Source organism: Pteropus medius, unplaced genomic scaffold, assembly GCF_902729225.1.
Source record: "Pteropus medius unplaced genomic scaffold, Ma_sr-lr_union100, whole genome shotgun sequence".
NCBI classification, from domain to species: domain Eukaryota; kingdom Metazoa; phylum Chordata; class Mammalia; order Chiroptera; family Pteropodidae; genus Pteropus; species Pteropus medius.
Genome location: NW_024344378.1, coordinates 27610388 through 27632599, shown reverse-complemented (window position 1 = coordinate 27632599; position 22212 = coordinate 27610388). Strand labels below are relative to the sequence as shown.

General features: G+C 38.5%; 1 long non-coding RNA gene and 1 pseudogene across 1 annotated transcript in view; both read right to left on the bottom strand.

Moving 5' to 3' along the window:
* LOC120609330 (uncharacterized) overlaps nt 1-22212 on the bottom strand; it is a 96223-nt gene that overhangs the window by 39392 nt on the left and 34619 nt on the right. The window contains exon 2 of the long non-coding RNA XR_005654744.1: nt 6627-6719. This is a non-coding gene — a long non-coding RNA (uncharacterized LOC120609330). The remainder of the gene's footprint in view (nt 1-6626; nt 6720-22212) is intronic.
* Nucleotides 2497-2614, bottom strand: LOC120609879 (uncharacterized; annotated as a pseudogene).

The window sequence follows — 22212 nt, the reverse complement described above, 5'->3', positions numbered from 1 at the left end:
CAGTTAATAATTAGGAATTCTTAACAATGAATAAGGGGAAAATGAATATTGAGGAGAAACAAGAAGTCGTTGGCACCAAGAAGTATCTTCTTTTCCTTATGTCTCAATTTGAGAGCAAGGAAAGAGTCTTAAGAGCTAGCTTAATTATATAGGTTTTGAAGTTAAGAGAGCGTTTTAAAGTCAGGAAGTCAGTTTTACATGCCAACTCTGCTACATATAAGCTTTGTAAATTTATGCAAGATACTTTACTTCTCTGAGGTTCAATTTGCTAAGATATAAAATGAGGATTCTAAGTTTATAAGGTTGTTGGGAATATTAAATGAAATCGTGTATTGCAGCAAATGGTGATAATAATTGCAAATGATTTCAAAGAGAAACTGCATTTTACTATGGGGATTATCCTAGTGACTAAGAGTCCAGCAGTTGATTTGATCTTTTGTTTGAAGAGTCAATGCTCCTGGATAGACTTTGTTACCAGATAGTACAGAGGGGGGCCTTGGACTCACCAGCCCCTCTGTAGGCCAAGTGTGTGAGCCTCAGAACTTGGCCTTTGGTGCCACAGAACACACAGATCCTTTTTTATGTAGCAACCATCGGTTTTGTCATTTGCCACTTTCCATCAAGGAGGACTCTAAAACATTTTAGAATTGTCTTAAATAGGGACTCAGCTGCAAAATATAAATTTTCATAACATATGGTTTGGAGTACAACTAATGGTAAAGTTCCAAAAAGAAGATTAAAATCCTAAAGACTAAAAATACTTTCTTTAAACAACCTTTTTTGGTACAGCTGCTTCTTTGTTAAACCAGCTGTTACTAATACCCAAGGGTGCTTCTCACATGGGGTTGGTTTCTCTTTTTTTATGATTTAATGCTTGTAGCTCAAACTGCATTGTGTTTGTAATGGATTTACATTTCTACCACTGAAAGACAAAGAAAGAGGGGCTATGAAAGGACTAAAAGGCCGGAGAAAGATTTATAAAGAGTTGTGTATATGCAATTTAAAGCGTGCTGGCAGTCTAGGAAAGAAAATGAAGATATGAAGAAAAGGTATGTTCCTGATGAAGAATAGCTGCAGATCTAGCAAATTAGTATGTGCTCAATATGCATAGTATCAAATAATTTCCACACTATACTGGCCAAAATACAAGAAAGTAGTTGAGTATGGTATTTAAGATAGTAATCTCAGGAGCATGGTAGGTGGTGGGAATCCACACCCCGCCCCCCGCCCCCACCATCCCCGACTCCCCGCTTATTGGCAGTGGTACCGCAGCCTCGGGAAAGTTATTTAATGTCTTTGAATCTTGATATCTTCTTTTCTAAAACAGAAATAATAATAGTAATGCTTACTACATGGGATGGTTATCAGGGTTAATTGAAACAATGTGTATAAACATTTAAGACACTGCCTGTGACATACAATAGTCCACGATACATTTAATGATTACTTAAACGATTTATATTTTCAGAAAAAGTTTATGCTTGTCCAGAAAAAAAAGCGATTGGTAAGAAATTGATAAAAATAGAAAATAAAAATGTTCTCTTTTAGATGGAACCTGAAAGGAGAACAAAAAGCCACGTATTCAAATTGGTCAACCTTTCTTTTTGACACACAAAACAGATTGCCTAATATTATTCAGCTCTAAAAAAGAAAGAAATTTTGTCATATGCTACCACATGGAAGGTCTATGAGAACATTAAGTTAAATAAAATAAATCAATTACAAAAAGACAAACACTGCATTATTTCTCTTATATGAGGCATCTGAAGTAATCACACCTCGTAGCATAAAAGATAGTTTCCAGGTCCTGTGGGGAGGGGGTGGAATGAAGAGTCATTGTTCAATGAGAATAGAGTTTCAGTCATGCAAAATGAAAAAGTTCTAGAGGCATTTTCTACAACTATGTGCATGTAGCTAATAATACTATAATGTACATTTAAAAATTAAGAAGCCAAATTTATGCTATGCGTTTTTTAATCAATTAAAAAAGAAGGAAGGAAATTCTGACACATGCTACAACGTGGATGAACCTTGAAGACATTATGCTAAGTGCAATGAGCCAGTCACCATGGAGCACATATACTATGATTCCACTTGAATGAAGTACTTAGAGTAGTTACATTCAGAGAGATAGAAAGTATAATGGTAGTTGCCAGGGGGTGGGTGGAGGGTGGGATGGGGCGTTATTGTTTAATGAGTATGGAGTTTCAGTTTTGGAAGATGAAAAAGTTCTGCCAATAATGGTGGTGGTGGTTGCACCACGTGAATATACTTAATGCCATTGAACCGTAAACATTAAAAATAGTTAAATTGTAAATTTTGTGTTACATATTCTTTAACCCCCCACACACACATACACATACACACACACATACACAAAACACCCAGACTGCCTTTTCTGTGATGGAATTTTTTTTTTAGGTGAGGCAACCCTTGGTTGACCTCACAGATTACAAAGGGATTGTCAGTTTACAATCCCTTATTTTTTATTTTTTAGGCCTACAGCACCTGATCTTCCTAGGTGGTCTCCATCCAAGTACTAACCAGGCCTGACCCTGCTTAGCTTCCAAGATCAGATGGGATCAGGCTTGTTCAGGGTGGCATGGCTGTAGACTGTGATGGAATTTATAAGTATGCCTTCACAATTGAATTGAACTGATGGTAGCATGACCAACTGAGTGCTCAAACAGCTGCTGCATTCAAGGGCTCACAAAAGAATGGGGCCCCACTTTCCTATGCTATGTGTGACACTCTTGTTTACAGTGAGAAAAATAGGTTTGGTTAGACAAAACTTCTAAGGAGGGCCTCTTGCCTAATTTGACTTCTATAAGAACAAGAATCAAGAATATTTTTCCTTTTAGAAAAATACCTAATGTGGATCCTTGAAATCAGGACTTTAAAATAATAGCAAAATAATTTGTTGAGTGTGTTTCAAACCATTCTTTTAGTCCATAACCAATTTGTAATATTTATTTAGAGATGGCACATTTTAAAGGACATAATTACAATTCTGCAATTAAAAAAGAAAAAACTGATGTTACTCCTTCAACAGAGGGGCAAAGGAGATATTCTTATCCAGACATCGTTCTTCTTTTTTCAGACTCTATGCCATGTTGTTCTGTTCCATGAAATCTGTATAGAGGTGCTACTTATTGCTTTAGGGCCATTATTTATGTATTTTTGAATTTATGTAGGCATTTGTTGAGAATTATTTTGCTCTGAGCCTTTAGGAACTAATTTCTATAGATGGCTTTGCTCCCTTCAAAGTAATCAATACTGTGCTGGTTGTCCAAACTCTTTGCACCCCTCCTTTCTCTGCTGTGATCACCAACTTCTTCACTCTATAAATTAGTGGTGAATTTTAACTGATTCTAGTGGAAAGGGTCACTTCTTGCTCAGATCAAAAGCTAAAAAGAAATCCTCAGCATGGTAGAGACACTTTTTATGTCAAATCTTCATGTATATCCCCACAAGCAATAGTAATAATTCAGAGCATTACATTTTAATCTTTCTATCTACAATATCATTTTCATTTTATAAGGTGGAGATCTTTTGCAATGGAAGTTCATGAAAGATAAAGAAGTTCTTTCTTTAAATATTTGTTTATTAGAAAATTTTAAATAAATAGTTTTAAACACCACAAAATACTCAGAAATGATAAGTATAAAGAATATCTTTTAAAATTATAAGTGCGCTCACAATAAAGCAAGGTAAATTTCCAGGAGTCACAAAGTAAGAGAAAGAAGAATGTTGGCATTTGCAAACTTTATGTCAAGTGTCTGGGGTTTCAGCAGCCACACAAAGATGTAAGATAAGGTAGTGGGATTTTTTAAAATGGGGGAATTGCTATTGAGGCTCTTGAAGAACTAAGCCCTTAGTGAAAAGAAGAATTAGGAAAGAAAATCTATGCATTGCAAAGGGAGATAACATAAACTCTTCTATTTCAGCATGAGCTTTGATAGAATTTTTTTTCTTTTAACCATAAGCTGGTCCTGATGTGGAATTGAGTTCAAATTTGTGTTCCTTCTGTGGTCAAGACTACTTTAACCTAAAAAAATTAATTTAATGTGTCATGGCTAATAGCAACCCAACGATCTTGGCAAAGAAAATACAAATAATGTTTGGTGCTAATACCCTCAACACAGGCCACACACAATTCTTGGAAAAAAAAGTCTGATGGAGTATAAAGATATAATTCAAAATTACAAATTATAGTATAAAACAAAATACTATGACTGAGGGACAACACAAAACACAATTAAACTTCTAAGTGCTTTGGATAGACCATGTTCTGTTTAAAATATAACAAACAAAATAAAAGATAGGTTTTATGTCCAAAAATGGCACAGTAATAATGACCAGATAAATCTTCCAACAGATAATAACTATAATCTAGGCAAAATATAGAAACCAACCACTTGAAGGCACTGAAGAGTGACGAGAAATAGACATAATTGGGAAAGAAGTCAATACCTGGAAGATGGGAACAAAACTGTCTAAGATCCTCTAAACATCTCTCTTTTGTGTGTGTGTGTGGCGGGGGCGGTCAAAAGGCAGGTCCCATTTAAATCTAGGTGGGATAGATAAAACATGGATAAAAAGTTGCAAGCTTGTTGGCTTGAAGAGCCAGAGGATAGAGTTTGGAGGTGACCCTGCCAAATAAAAAGTGAGGAGGGGAAGCCGGGGGTGGAGGGGGGTAGCAACATTAGAGGACCCCAAATATTAACATATAAACTCTGAATAAATATCTGCCTGATCCTAAACTACTCATACACACAGCAGAAGCTGAGCAACAAAGCTAAGACAAAAAAAATCAAAAAACTGGAGCATGATTTTAGCTGCTGTTCAGCACACAGGTGACAGAGTTTAAAGTTTATATCTAGTCAAGTACACTGACTAAAACAAAACAAAACGTCAATATTCAGAGGACTATAATAGAATCTAGAATCTCTATAATTTGATATACATCAAAATATCAGGGAAACGATTCAAAATTAATAGACATATAAATAAAGAGGAAACGGGACCCATATTTAAGATAAAAGGTAATCAACTGAGACAGAACATAAAATGATTCAGGTGTTAGAATTAGCAGACAAGAATTTTAAAGCAGGGATTGCAACTATGCACAAGGAAATAAAGAAAATATGTTCATAATAAGTTAACAAATAGGACATTTCAGAAAAGAAATAAAGAACCAAAGGTAATTTTTAAACAGAAAAAGACAATATAATGAATTTTTTAAAAATCACTGGATGACTTTATGACCAAAGAAGAAAAAAAAAGAATTAGAGAACTGAACTTAAGATAGATTTAAAAAGATCAGAGAGAAAATTATTGATAAACACATGACCATATGACAGGTAAATTGACTTATGTGGTTATAAGATTTCTATATTTTATACCAAGTGGTATAATATTAAGGTAACTGTGAAAAGTTAAAAATGAATATTGTAACTATTAAACAACCACTAAAAAATGCAAACTTTAATTGCTAACAAGTTAACAGATAGAGTAAATGGATGCTTTAAAATGTGAAAAACCTAAGAAAAAGCAGGAAAAGGAAATAGGAAAAAAAACCTGATAGTATAAAGAGATAATGAATAATAAAATTATAGATGTAATCATTTCCAATTCAAATGTCAGTAATTGCATTATATTTAATGGGCAAGACACCTTAAGGGTTAGAGATTGTCAAAACTGATTTAATTAAAGATATATTAAACTATACACTTTCTATAAAAGATATATCTTAATATAAAGAGATAAATTGGCAATATAGAGATAAAAAAAATCACGAAAATAATAAGCACAAGAAGGTTAGGAATATTGAAAGAAGAAATGTAAAAAAAATAATGTAGGCTTTACAAAAAAGTTTACCAGAGACAAAGATTATGACCAGAGATAAAGAGTGATATTTGGATATTTCATAAGGAAATGATGAATTCATAAGGAAGACATAACCATCATCAGCATTCATGTATCTAACAACAAAGCTTCAAAATACATGGAACAAAAATTGACAGAATTAAAAAGAGAAATAGATAAATCTATTATCCTACTTGGAGATTTTAACATTCTGCTCTCAGAAATTGAAAAAGCAGCAGAAAAAGAGTAAAAACATAGACGATCTGAAAAATACTATACAACAGCATGTTCTGACTGACATTTATAGTACATTACACACAACAAATGCAAAACAGACACATTATTTTCAAGTGCACATAATTTTAACGAGATTGAATGGGCCATAAAAACTCTTAAGAATTTTTTTAAAATAAAAATTTACACAGTATATTATCTTATCATAAGGGAATTAAATTAGGTACCAACAATAATAAGATATCTAGAAAATTCAATGATTTTCTTGGCTTACTCCTGGCTACTAATTAGAATCACATATGAAAACTATATCAGTTACTATTGCTGTATAAAAAAATTACTTTAAAACTTAGCACTTTTAAACAAAAAGCATTTTTTTCCTCATACAATTTCTGAGAGTCCGTGAGCAGTTTAGCTGGGCAGTTTTAGCCCAGGGACTCTCATGAGTTTGCAGTCAAGATGCAGATCAGGGATGCAGTCAACGAATTGACTGGCCTGAAGTACTGGCTTGGAAACTCACTTACGTGGCTTTGACAAGAGGCCTCAGCTCCTTGCCACATAGTCTTCTCCACTGGGCTGCTCATGGCATGGTAGTTGGCTTCACCAGAGCAAATGATCTGAGAGATAGACAGTTAAGATGGAAATTGCAATGTCTTTTACAGTATAATCATATCATCACTTCTGCAATATTTTATTGACCACATAGAACAGCCTTTGACATATGTGGGAGTGCTATACAAGAATGCAAGTACCAGTAGGTGGGATTCATTAGGGGCCATTCTTGGAGGCTGGCTACCATAGGGACCTTTAAAAAAATACTTAAGCCCTAGTTCAACCTCAGACCAATGAACTCAGACACTCAGAACTCAGACTGGGTACCGGTTTTGTTTGTGTTTTTTAACTTTCAAGTTCTCTAAATGATTTTCAATGTGCAAGGGTGAGAAATATAGTAGAGGAAATCCATTTTAAATTATCAAGAAGATCTGGGTAAACTAAATGAAACTCTAATCCTAAAAGGGCAGAAAAGGAACCTTAAAAGGGACATAGATTTACAAACCAATTAATCAAACAGGAATTCAACCAATAGGTCAGGATTTTCAAATACATATTCATGAAAAGGTTCATAACAGCACTAACTATCTGCAAACTTTGTGAGCAGCTAATACTTTTAAAGTTCTCCCAGATTATTCCAATAAGCGGCCAAGTTTAAGAACCAAATCTTTATCTGATACTTGTCACTGGGCCCACTTTCTTTTCTACCTAAGTCGTTGTTGTGGAAGTTTTCAGGCTCACTCAGGCTTTCTGAAAAGATTGTTTTACTTAACTCGCCATCTTGAGATGGAGTTGGAAGAAGCCTCCTTCAGCACCAGTGAGAAGAGCCTGTATTTTGCATGTTCTAGGGCATCTTTTTAAAGTTGCACACATCATTTTCAGGACTCGAAAATACAAGGTAGATAAGAGGAGGCATGTACTATTTCCTTTTAGTTTCGTGCCTCATCTTTGAAAATATTTCTCTCAGACCCAGATCTGAGAAGCACTAAGCAGACTGAAGTCATTTGGTTGGAGAGTATTCTCAATTTCAAGACTGTCATTATATTTAAAAGTTCAGCCAGCCTTCAAGTTAGGTATCTCTGTATTTGGAAGTTACATGAAATGTGAACATCATTTTCGAGAATAAATTCTCAATATTATGAACAAGAAGATGTTTTAAGAAATATCCTTCTGTTTTATTTCTGATGAACCTAGACAACGCACTCAAAGAAAAAAAATACATTTTTTCCCCTAATATATGTGACTTACATAAGTAAGCAAAGCAGTGAATATAGATTACAGAGTTAAGTACTACAGAGGGGGCAGCATTTCATAGTAGGAAGAACACATGTTTTTAGTACCAGAAAACCTAGGTTTGACTGTGGCTCTTTTGACAATTCTCAGTACAAAAAAAAAAAAAAATGAACACTTTATCTTAATCTCTCTGGAGCTTAGTTTCCAATTTCAAACAACCAGGAGTTGGACTTTCTTGTTTCTAAAATCTCTTTCGTCTCTAAAATTTATAGACCGTGATTGAAATGTGCTACTCCTTGAAGGCTGCGGGTAATTTTACAATGTGAGGTTTGGCTTAAGAGAGAAATTTACACAAATGAAAATGGAAAAACATAGAACAATAGGAAGCTCTCCTCTGGATACAGCTTGTGACCTAGTAGCCTTTCTGAGGTACAGATAGTGAAGTGAGCTATCTGCAATTTGAAAAGCATACATTTTTTTGGTAAGATTTACTAGGACACAACTACCTCCTAGAAGCTGGATATAATATGACTGATAACAAAGTCAAGTGTCCTCTAAACAAACCCAGCACATACAATTTTTTTATTTATTTGTAAAGGACAAATGAGAAGAACGGGAATGATTATTTGCAACGTAAAAAGATTTGTTGTTCCTGTGAAATAATTCCTTTTTAGGGGTGTTAATAACTCTAAGTCATTTGCCTTTTACAAATCTCATCTCATTTTGTATAATTCTCAAATTATGACTATATTTTAAGAGCATATCTCTTATGAGAAGTGAGGAGTGTATATATCGCTAAGGTATTTATGAGCCCAACTGTGGATTATTTCTTTTCTTTAGGGCATCAGATCTTCAGGAAAGCCAATTCATAATTGCATATACTTGCATATGGAACTTCCTGCTCAGAAGTCTTGATTTGTCAAAGGATTTACCCACTTTCTAAAGAAAATTTCAATTCCAGTCTGCAGTTCAGATGCATCAATCACTTTAATATGCTAGTATGGTTGACCCTTGAACAACGTGGGGGTTGAGGTGCTGATTCCTTATGAAGTCAAAAATCCACATGCAACTTTTGAGTCCCCAAAAGCCTAACTACTAATAGCCTGCTGTGGACCAGAAGCCTTAGCATTAACATCAATAGTCGATTAACATGTATTTTGTATGTTATATACTGTATTCTTAAAGCAAGCTAGAGAAATGAAAATGTTATTAAGAAAATCATAAGGAAAATATATTTACAGTACTATACATATTAATTTTTTAAAAATCCATGAATAAGTGAACACTCACAGTTCAAATCCTCATTGTGGTTAAATCACTGCTAAATGACCTGGGTTAAAACACCTCTCTGAGCATAATTTCTTCATTTGTGAAATGGTTCCTCCATAAAACTGGGAATTTAAATGAAATGAACTAATTTGAGTACTTGGCACATAGAGAGTGATTAAAAAATATATCAGTCCTATTTTTAAGCATTTTATGGTAATTGAGGAAAAAAGACAAGAGACAAAAATACACAGATTTAAAATAAAAACTTTAAGAAAATGATGATTATTTTAGTACTTGGAAATGATTTCTCCCAATGTTGGTGTTTTAATACTATGTTCCAGAAAGCTCTACTTATGAATAATTGGACATACTGTACCCTGTGGAGTTATAGTATTTTAGAGTTAGGTGGGGACTTCAGAAACTCCTGAACCTAAAACTTTTGTTTTGTAGTTGAAAATACATAAAGGGAGAAAGAATTATTTAAGTTTTAACTTTGTCTCTAGGGTTCTCTCCAAGAGGGGAGTCATTGCTTAGCTTTTAGGGGTGGACTGGGGTTATTTGAGCTCACCTTAATAGGATTTATGGGCCCTTGGGTCTCAGGCTAGGGGCTGAAATGGAGAGGAGACAGTTGGGAAGAGAAAAGCCAGGAGAAAGGAAAGTGCTCGAAAAAGGATGTGTTAAGGCATCAACCCAGTACAAGTGATAACATTTATCTTTAACTCCTACTAAAAATATACTTGCAGAGGGAAAAGCTCTTCCATGCAATTTTATACACTGTGGGGCCAAGCAAAGCAATTATTTCCTCACTGACATGCTGGAGGCTCCTTATTTCAGAAGAATTTGCATGCTTATTGTCCAGTGAGTGATGCATGCAACTCAGCATTCTGAACCTCCGCTGCAGCATTTGGAAAAGGGGCGATGCTGTAGGAAGAGGATGGAATAGCAGGGATCTTTGCATCCGTGTCTAAGGCTGGCAGAGAGAGGTGTGGTATTTAGAAGAATTTCTACACAATCTTTTGTTCTTTTAACACAAAAATCCCTCTCACTCTTAATTTGAGTAATAAAGCTCATGCCAATATGTGTATTTCTTAGGCTAATATCAGACCTTTCTCCCCTTGACTAACCTTTCTCACAAATACACTAATTTGGGAGAGGAGGTGGGGGGAGTGAGAGGTCCTTTTCAGCTTATGAAGAAGTGTTAATTATTCTTTTGACAAGACTTAACTCTTGGGAAACAGCTCTCTCTTTGAAGGAACTGTTTCTGTTTGCTGCTGTTATCTGAAAGCAGCCACCTGGTTTCAGGTCAGAGGAGGGGAAAGAGTTTAATTAAATTTCCCTAATATTGATTTAATTTCAAAAGACTTAAAAAATACAAACACAAAGTGTTGTGCCTATGATCTACCTGTCTCACTCTCTCACATCCCATACTATCCTCCCTTCCAGATTTTTCTTGCTAGGTTTTCACGTTCTGGATTTCGGCTCGACATTTTTCTCCACCTAAAATTTTCTTATAACAGGTGTATAAAAATTATGCAAAGAAGATACTGTTCCAAATGCCTTGATACAAGAGGCTCAATGTGCACATACAAATCAGGGTGGAGAAAATATTAACATTAAATAGTCAATTAATTTAAAGACAAACAGTAGAGATGGTGGTTCAAACATTCACATGGGACATTTACTACAATCAAGCATCATACTAACAAGTATTGACAGAATGAGAAGATGCACTTGGTCCTTGCCTTCCCAGAGGTTATTGTCAAACATAAAGAATATTAGAGAGCATTTTTATTTTTGTCAAGAATCCTGGGCGTTGGTAAAAACTGTTTCCCTCCGCAGTTACGTATCCTTGTACTGGTCCTTCTGTCTCTTTACGCCAGTTTCCAGGGGACTGAGCTTCGACCTGCAGCAGTCCCCCTCAAAGCATAGTTCACTACCCATATGCAGAAAGTTCGTTTCTGGTCCTGACAAGTTTAGTACAGAAATTGAGGATTTTAATAGGCATTTAGAAACGTTCACCACAATTTGACAGAGTCATTCTATATCTCTAGAAATCTCAAACACAGATGGTTTGAGTTGAAGTCATTATTATTTCATTTTTTTACTAATTCATTTTCACAAAAGTATCAGTTCATGGTAGATTTGAAAATATAAACTGGTCTTTCATCGCAGATAAGTCATCATAAAATAATTTTTATAAAGAAAGCGTTCCATGGCAAGACTCTTCTTATGGGAGAACTGAAATTTAAATTAGAATACTAAAGGCTCTGAACAGTTCAGTAGAAAACAAACTTATAAAATCTAGCACTTCTTGGTCATATTGTGCCATGGAACTTTTTCTTTTCCTCAAAACATTTATCAGCACTGACTCCTTGTGCTCTTCTTGGTCTCCGACACCCCTGCCAGGTTGCTCCCCTGCATGAATGTTCTTATCCTTCTCAGGCTCTGACGCTGCAGGCCAGGCCACCATTACCCACAGGGACACCCTCCTTGTTCCCTCACTTATGCACTGACATCCTGCTCTGGGTCACTGAGTCCCCCAACAGCCCACCACAGATCTCACTAATGGCTTCAGGAAGGGATGGGAGTTAAGGAAGGAGACAGAGGAAATAAATTTTTTGTTAGAGAATTCCTATTATAGTAACTTCCTTTCCTCCAAGACAATGGTCAGTTTTCCTCTGATCATTAATGCCATATATAAAGGATTTTAATATATTTTCTACTTATTGAATGTCTACTTCTTGTCTGTCATTGTGTGTTCCTTATTTCTAATTCTCACCACAATCCTATAAAATGGATAGTATTATTCCTGTTATAAGTTTGAAGAAAAACACTCGGAGATTTTAAATAATTTTTTTAAAGCTAGAAAATAGAAGTATAGAATTTGAATCCATGTCAGCCAGGCCCTTTTCACCATGTCATGTCATCTCTACACCTTAAATCATCAAAACATCTAAGTTGGTGTGAATTTCTGATCAAGAACCTCTTTGAGAATCAATAGAACTTTTCAGACGCACACTATAACATTTCTACCTCAGAAATCACAGTACCCAAAATTTAGGATTTTAGCTTTAGAAATTTGATGGATTATAGCCCAAGAGACCATCTATGAATGTAGCTTAAAAAAATATAGGCAAAGTACTAAGTCCATGCAGCAATGTATAAACATAGGCTATTCTTGGATAAAGAGAACATTTTCCTTGATCTTTTCTTGCAACTCGTATCTTGTCCTGCTGGGATTTCTTTTGTTTGTTTGTTTGTTTGTTTGTTTTAGGGGAGGTGGAGCTGATTTCTTTTATCCACTTTGCACAGCTCCTACAATGACTAGATATTTAAAAGATGGCCTTTAAAAAAGAAAGAAAGAAAGAAAGGCCATTTCTGACACAGGAAAGAAATAAGTGTCTACAGACCGAGTACTTGATACCTATCCTCTCTGCCTGCCTAGTTAATGTTAGCAATCAGCCAGACAGCATTTGGGTTTCCCAGTAAAGGAAAACCTGAAGGAAAAATTAATAAGAATTTTTCATATATTTATTGAAGTTTGGTATTTTTAACTTTTTACTTCCTTCTCTCTGTAAATGTTATGTACTTTTGGCAGTTCATATTTAATTTTTATTCTAGTGGAAGCGAAGCAGAAAACCAAGCCGGAACATTGTTAAGGCTGCAACTTTTAAGAACGATTTATCTGAGGAGTAGAATCATGGATAACTTTCATCTTTTTCCTTATACTTTTCTGTATTTTTCAAATTTTGTACAATGCATTTTTACTACTATTTTAATTAGAAAAAAATGTTTGTGTGAGTGTTATAAATATATATACAAAGAATCCCAGATTCCATAGATTTTAAAGATGAGAGAAATGTCCTCCTAAAGACTCAAGTGTACTATCTATGAAATTGGACCCGAAGTTTGAATTCCTTTTTTAAATCTCTCCTTTAAAATGTGAGTGGTGATAGCCTTTGTAGTAACATGACCCTGCTGACATGTCATTTTTCATTAGCCTAAAATTCTGACATTTTATATAAGGTTAAACATGGGACATTTATTTCCCTGTCTGAAGAAGGTGCCCTTCCTTGCGGCCCCTGATGACACTACTGTAGGAAGTTCCTTTTCCTTGATTTGAGATTTGTCTCACACAAGGATTGGGCACAAAGGAAGTGGAGATGGGCCAATATTTGGTGGCTTTGATCAATGTAGAAAGAAAGCCAGAGGAGATGATTCAGTGCAAACTATGCTCTCTAGGGCCAGGATCGGTCAATTCATTAGGCCTCTCCAACAAGAACTTAGGTCAGGGCTTCCCAGAGTAACACGGCACATATGTAAAAGGACTGTGTGGCATCTTTCAGCACAGGCCTAGAAGGCTTGCACTTGGTGAACTGCCATACAGCCACATGCCATTCAGGTCGAGGTAAGTGGCTGCTCATCTCAAAGGCTAGTATTTACCACTTTATTGTGACCACGAGCCAGCAGCATCTGCTTTTTTATCAAAGTAGGGCCCTTGGCTGTGGGGAGTGCTGTCCCATCATTCCCCTTACCTCTATGTGACACTGAATTGGGAAATAAAACCAGATTCTGCTTCTGCTGGTCAATTTTCAAGAACTATATCTGGAAACACAAAAGTTGCAACTAATCATATCCTGACATTTTCCTCTCTACAAATAAGTAGCAAAATAAATAGAAAAAAACGTGTTTTAATGCTACCCGATAATGTAAAAAGGACTTTGAAGGATTTTAATAGAAGCAGTGATTTCATCCATGTGTGAACCATTCCAAGAAAATGTATTCGAAGCAGACAACAGCACATATGCCTTGAAAGGGCTGCTTTATTTAGATACCACATGTCACTTTTTAAGGTGGAAAGACACTCATCTCTGGAAAGCCTTCTTGGGTAAACACAAAATTAAATATGTTTTGAGTCTTTCATATATATATGCACTTATATATTATGCCTCTTCTAATAAGTTATTACGTTCGTTTGCATTTCTTCTCTACTAGCTTATAGGTTAATTGAGAGTTGGAGGCCTTAATCATCTCTGTTTGATTAAGAAGATTGTCCAAAAGAAAATAGGTGCTCAAATATGTGTGTTCAATAGTAAAGTAATACTCCAGCATCTGTTGAGATCTTATGGTGCCAATTAGTGTTACATGGAGAATCTCTTAGAGTCACTATAAGATAGGTGCTATTGCTGCACGAATTGTACTGATGGAGGGAGACACTAGGGTATGAAATGGTTACTATGCCAGGTCACCTGTTGGCATAAAGCAGGACAGGTAGCCCCTACCCAGGTGGGCGGACACGAGAGCCTGTTCTTCTTACTACCCTGCGATGTCTTGTAGTTACGTGAAAGACAAAGAAAACCCCATTTTTAGGGTAAGTTATTGCCCTACTATTGGGGTAGAATTTCAGCCCTCAGAAATCCTTAGGGTAACCTGGTTGAGAGTGAGCAAGAACAGGGAGTCAAACAGTCCTGAGGCTGAATTCTATCTCAGTCGTTCACAAGCTATAACACTTAGCTTCTCTGAGCCTCAGTTTGTTCATCTTGAAAGAAGATAATAATAAATACTTTGCAACATTATTAAAAGAATTAGCATTAATGTCTGACATTCTTGGCACAAAATAGGTGTTCAATAAATGTAGCTACTACTTTACTTTTTCCTTTTTAGAGAGAGTGAGCCTGTAATGTTTTAACTCTTCAGGAAATGGAAACATTTCTAAAATGAATTCCATAAACTTTTGTCTTTTTACATAGGCGATGCTCTAAACGATTTATTTTTTTCTTGATGAACTCAGAATCAATATTTCTGGCAGCAGCTTCAGTGTAATGATGCCTTTAGGCCCTAATTAAGTGTTTGAGTCTTTTGTCCCTATAATAAATAACCCGAAATTGCTGTGTTTTGAAGGTTCATGTGTTTCTTTTTTCCTATCGTTTTTTATGTAACACTTATTTTCAGTTTGTCAAAACACTCTTTTTGTAGGGTACTTGCTGAAGGAAGTCCACGTACCCTATTTAAATTTGTCATATGCTTTCACATAGAGTAACAATGATTTTTAGAATTGTATAGAATTCTGAGATCATAGACTTGAAGCTCTCTTAGAAATTAAATACATTTTTTTTAATTTGTGAAATTTTAAAGTATCCATTTGGACTTCTACGAGGCTACCCTCCCCTGCCACTCTTTCTTGAGTTCCTGCTGCATTTTTTTTTTTTTTTTTGGCCTTTAAGGGATTTTTTTTTTTTTTGGCTTTATTGAAATACAATAGATAATTGGTGGTTCGTATTTACACTGTACAATTCGATGAGTTTTTTTCAATTACAGGTGACATACAATAATATACCAGTTTCCTGCTGCATTCTTAATACTTGCCTTTGTCAGATATGTGACAGTCTGTCTCCTTCTCAAAGTCAATGCGCAGTCTGTCAGTCATTTGGATGTCCTGTGCCTTCCTTCTAACTTCCACATTCCACATTTCCAGACTGTTAACTCCTGATTTATATATTTCAAAATCTAAATCCGGCAACCCTGGTTATCATTCAACCAAACATTTTCTTATTACTTTCTTATCAACTGTCAAAACAGCTGAATGCTAAACAATTGGCCAGTTGCCAAAAACAGCATTAGGGATGGGGAAGGAGAGCTGATTAGACCAGCTCTGTGAGTTATTCACTCTGAGAAATCATCATAGAACCAAAAAATGATTGCATTCAAAATACCGCTTATATAAACAATTTATTGATCTTAATTTCTATTTTTCTCCCATATGAATCACGGGGGAGTTAACACACCATTGCATTTCTTAGGAAGAAAAGAAGCCAGATTCATCATATGCTGACACAGGAGAAGCTTCGACAGCTCTTTCAGGTTTTGTTTAAGGAACAGACCAGAATTTAATAACCAAAGCATAGATTGGTGCCTTTAGAGGTTTTTCCACAAAAGCAGATCACAGAACCAACATTATTTGTGCATAGCCTGTTGTGACCCTGTTGAGTTCTGCCGAGCCCATCAGCGTAAGGCAGTACCCCATCAGTCAGAAGGCTAAGTCCGGTATCACAGTTCATATTCGGAGGCTCTTAAACGAAGGGATCTTAGTCCCCTGTCATTCGCCTTGGAATACTCCGCTGCTTCCAGTTCAGAAACCGGGTACCCAAGACTACAGGCCAGTACAGGACCTCAGAGAAGTAAATAAGTGGGTTGAAACCATACATCCCACCATTCCCAACCCGTACACCCTCCTCAGCCAACTGCCGCCTAGCCACCAGGTGTACACCGTCCTTGATTTAAGGAACGCTTTCTTCACTCTCCCCCTAGCAAAGGTGAGTCGACCACTATTTGCATTTGAATGAGAGGACCCTGATAAACTGTATTCGGGACAATTGACTTGGACTAGACTACCGCAGGTCAGAGACATCCAGAGACTGTTCTTTTACAATATGTGGATAATTTACTCTTAGCCGATACAACAGATGTAGAATGTAAGCGGGCCACTGAAGATTTATTACAAGAATTAGAAGCTAAGGGATACCAGGTGTCCGCTAAGAAAGCTCAACTCTGCACTTCCCAGGCAACATATTTAGGATATAAGCTGCAAGGAGGCCACCAGACTCTGTCATCAAGCAGAATTGAGGCCGTTTTAAAAATACCCCAACCCACCACTAAGTGGCAGGTCCGAGAGTTTCTCGGGGCCGTAGGCTACTGCAGGCTCTGGATCCCAGGGTTTGCAGAGTTAGCCAAGCCCCTGTATGCCAGCACTGGGAGAAAGTCTGAGGACTTGCACTGGGGGAAAAAAGAAAAAGAGGCCTTTGAGGCCCTAAAAACAGACTTGACCACAGCCCCGGCTTTGGCTCTGCCTACGTTAGACAAGCCGTTCCAACTCTTTGTGACTGAAACCAGAGGCATAGCAAAGGGGGTCCTCACCCAGACTTTAGGACCATGGAAGAGACCTGTTGCATACCTCTCCAAAAGACTGGACTGTGTTGCAGCAGGGTGGCCTAATTGCTCGTGGGCCATTGCGGCCACGGCCATCCTCACCAAAGAAGCCCTGAAGCTGACTTTAGGGCAGACTATCCAGATTATAGGCCCCCATGCGGTGGAAACCATGCTCCGAAGCCCCCCTGATCGTTGGATTTCAAACGCACGGATCACTCAATACCAGGTTCTTCTCCTTAACACCCCACAAGTACAATTCTTGAAAACTTCTGTTCTTAACCCAGCCACCCTTTTGCCTGATGATGACCCTCAGCAGCCATTACATAATTGTCTTGAGCTTTTGGATAACATCGCCTGTGTCAGGCCAGACCTGACTGACATCCCGTGGTCATAGCCGGATGCCACACTGTACACCGATGGAAGCAGCTTCGTCGCAGAAGGAGTCAGGTATGCTGGGGCGGCAGTAGGTGCTGGAGGGACTGTCATCTGGGCTCAGGCCCTGAGCCACGGAACATCAGCCCAGCGAGCCGAACTCATCGCTGTGACCCAAGCGCTCGGATGGGGTAAGGAGAAGACAGTTAACATCTATACAGACAGCAGGTATGCCTTTGCTACTGCACATATTCATGGGGCACTCTATAAAGAGAGAGGATTACTCACCTCAGTGGGGAAGGAAATCAGGAACAGAGAAGAGATCCTAGCTCTCCTGGAAGCCATCTGGCTGCCTAAGAAAGTGGCTATCATACACTGTCCAGGTCACCAGAGAGCTGAGTTTGAGGTAGCCCGGGGAAATGCCTTTGCCGACCGAATGCAAAGGAAGCCACCCGAAAACCAGTGGGGCACATCGACATTCTTCCAGTTCTGCCCTCCAGAACGCTTCCAGACTCACCCTCCACACCCCGGGTGAACTTGAATTATGCAGTAAGCTAAAGGGGGTAAAAGGATCCACTGGGTGGATTCGCCTCCCGGATGGATGCACCCTAGTACCCGGTGCCTTAGGTCGGGAACTAATCTCACTAACCCATCAGAGCACCCACCTAGGAGGAACAAAGTTGATTGAACTTTTGAAAAGAGACTATTATATCCAAGGACTACACAAAACTGCCAAAGAGGTAACAACAAGATGTTATATTTGCGCCCAAGTTAACCCTGGGCCTCCTGTTGAAGTGCAAATTGGATCAAGACTAAGGGGCCAAGCCCCGGGGGAACATTGGGAACTAGACTTTACAGAAGTAAGCCCTGGAACTTTTAAATTTAATTATCTACTCGTGTTCATCGACACCTACTCAGGATGGGCTGAAGCCTTCGCAACTAAGAGAGAAACTGCTCAGGTAGTAGCTAAGAAATTAGTATCAGAAATAGTACCCCGATTTGGCTTGCTATTAATATTGGGGTCCGACAATGGCCCGGCGTTCATCGCCAACACAAGTCAACCCTTAGCCAGAATATTAGGCATTAATTGGAAACTACACTGTATATATAGACCTCAGAGTTCAGGCCAGGTAGAAAGAATAAACAGGACTTTAAAGGAAACTTTAACCAAATTTAAACTTGAAACTGGCGAGAATTGGGTGAGCCTCCTCCCCTTTGCTCTTCTTAGGGTGAGATGTACCCCTTACCTCCAAGGCCTCACCCCATATGAAATCATATTTGAGAGACCGCCGCCTCTTCTGCCCAAGATAGGGGTAGAAGAGGTGACTGAAATTCACAATTTCTCACTACTTAAATCCTTACAGGCACTACACCCGGCAAGGAAGGAGATTCAACACTTAATCTCCGCCACCTGGGAGAGCCCTGGACAGTCACTTAAACCTCATAGCCACTCCCCTAATGACTGGATTTGGGTAAAGAAGACACAGCCAGATGCCCTTGAGCCCTGCTGAGACGGACCCTGTCCTGTCATCTTCACCACTCCCACCACAGTCAAGGTTGCTGGAAGACGTCATTGGATTCATCACACCCGCATCAAGGCTGCTCAACCACCACCAGAGACTGAGAAATGGCGTGTCCGCCCAACAGGAGACCCTCTCAAGATAAGACTCTCACGGGTTTAATGATAGTAGGATTGATTGCTATCAATAGTGTAAAAGGGAATCCTCATCAACCTTTGCAGCTCAGGAAAATGTAATCCTATTATTCTCACTGTGAAACGATGGACACACCCATCCTGGCTTACAGGGAAAACATGGTTTTCTGAGGTTGTATGTTTCTGGAACGGATCCAGGGTTACTCATAACAATTCAGAAGAAACCAGTTACGGCCCCCATACATCCGATTGGGCCAAACTCATTTCTATTTCTGGATCCAAGTCCATATAGGCCAAGACTTAAGCATAAGGTTACGACCCCTGCTCCAAGCCAAGGGCCGACCCAACAAGCCCCCAGGATAAAAGCAACTCTTAGTACTCCACAAGATTCTATATTGAAAATGTTAACAGCTGTATACAAGTTTGCTAATACTAGTAATCCAAATATCACAGATGATTGTTGGTTTTGCCTTAATCTGGCACCCCCATATTATGTGGGATTGGGAGCTGTTGCTGTTTTGGGAAGTAATGAGAGTACTATAAGGAATCTATCTGCTCCTAATAATACTGTCTGTCCCTGGAGAAAGCACCCAAAGCTGACTCTTGGAGATCTCCAGGGACAAGGAACTTGTATACACACCTCTTCTTATCGTATTAATGATTCTACTTATAGAGAAAATTGCAATACAACTATACAGGTGAAATCAACGTCTAACAACTACTTAGCTGCTCCTAAGGGAACTTGGTTTGCTTGTAATGCTAGATTAACCCCTTGTATTAACCTTAACTACTGGGGAGAAAATGCTGGATTTTGCGTCCTAGTTCATGTCATTCCTCAGGTCTACTTTTACTCTGGTGAGCGGGGGCGAGAGCACTTCCAATATCTAGAGGCCAGAGTGAAAAGGGTTCCTATTTTAGTTCCCCTTTTAGTAGGAATAGGGGTAGCAGGATCTGCTGCAGTAGGAACAGCAGCCCTTGTTACTGGAAGTTCCAATTATAAGGCCTTAAGCCAACAAATAAATGAAGACCTCTCAACTCTTGAAAATTCTATCAGTCGCCTTGAGACCTCTCTCAGCTCTTTGGCTGAAGTAGTCCTGCAGAACAGAAGAGGACTAGATCTTCTGTTTCTAAAACAAGGCGGTCTCTGCATAGCACTAGGTGAAACTTGCTGTTTTTATGCCAACCATTCTAGAATTATACAAGACAGCCTCGCGCTAATAAGACAGAGGGTCAAAGACAGAGAAGAACGACTTAGGCGCGGAGAATCTTGGTATAAAGGACTTTTTAATAACACCCCTTGGTTAACAACTCTCCTGACGGCCATTACAGGCCCCCTTATTCTAGTCTTCCTGGGCCTTTTGTTCGGGCCCTGTGTAATTAATTGGATAACTGCCTATGTTAAGAAGCGGGTACAGTCAGTAAAACTCTTGGTTCTCAGAACTCATTACCAGCCACTCCAGGTCGAAGATTCAATGGTTTGAATTCCTACGAAAACCAGTGGGGAAAGTAAAAGTGGAAATTCTCCAGTTTCAGGGAAGAGGTTATCTCTAGGGCCATCTCCTAGGGAGAGCAGTAACTCAATTGCAGGGAGGTGATATCCCCGGGCTCCAGCCCCAGGGGGAAGCGCAACATTCCAAGGCAAAGGTAATAAAACTGTCTATTAGACCCTGTTTGCTGGGAGTTCCCCTGAATACATTTATCTGTGTACAAAGAGTTAACGACTAACTTCTGCTTCTTGTCCTTTGTTCATTGACTAACTTCTGCTTCTTGCCCTTTGTTCATTGATGTAGTAAAAAAACCTTATAAGCAGCCTGCTTGGGAAGCTCGGGACTGATCTCCTCTAACCCTGCGTGGTAGAGAGTCAGTCGCCGGCTGGCTAATAAAGGCTCATAATTAATCTCAATTGGCTCTGTGGGTCTCAGAATCATTCGCGCCACAACAAGCCATGTCTCAAGTCTCTAGTCCGCCCTTGAGGCTGGTAAATAATTTGTCTCTTTGGCCTTTTCCAGCTTCAAGACAATAGCTGAGGCCAGCAACCAACAATCACACCTACCTTCTTCCCAGTGCCTAGGAGCCCCAAGCAGAGTTCAAAGTCATAAATCAACCTCTCAACATTTCACACACATGAAGTTAAGTAAAAATGCAAAAGTAAAACTGATGTCCTTATGACTTTGATTTAAAATTTTAAATCCTAGCTCTAGAAATCATATCCTTTCTCTCTCTTTCTCTCTATACCCCTCAAACACCTAGTCTTTCCCTGATAATCAGCAACCCCCAAGGCATCAGAGGACAGCAGGCCCTCACACTGTTGCAGGAAGCGACACCCAACGGAGGAAATTGGATGCTCAGACAACTTTGTTAGAGGAAGGAGAATTTATTAGGCCGGCTGAGCGCGTGGGGTTAACAACTCCATGCACGAACTCGGTCTGGTTAGATTTATTACAGTTTATATAATTTTCCAGTGTCCATGCAAGGGGCATGTGATTCCTTTGTCTGAGGTTTTACATGTGCCTCTTTTCTCAGGATGGGATGGGAGGCTGTAAGTGGGCAGGAATTTTCAGACCACTGGTTTTATAGGTCATTTGTTTTGCAGAACCACAACCTTGGCATTATCAGCACCATTATAGGATTCTTGAACAGAGAGACAGGACTCCTCGGCTGTAAGCAGGGAGCAGCACTTATTGATGCCGGCACCTGCTCAGCGGATTCCTATCCAAAGGCTGAGCTCTAATTGTAACATAACAAGCAGTTTTACACAGTCTTATCATCCCTACACAGCTACAGAGATAAGAACATTAGTTGGATAGCAAGCTATGAATCAACAGGTGTGAACTGGAGAGTTCTTGAGGTGGGAGAGAGGGCAGTCAGGAATGGGCTTTAACTGGCTGAGTGAGTCATTTCTGCAAGCCCTTTCCTTTGCATATTTCAGATGCCTCCTCTCCTCTCTCAACACTGTCTGGACTTCTGGCAGGCTAAAGATTACATCTTGACCCAAGTTATGTTTCAGTTCCTATGCCATAAGGTAGAACAAATCCCTGGCTACTTTCCTATGAAACCTCAGAGCTGTTTTCAAGACCTGAAGAAATGACTTATTACCCTTACCG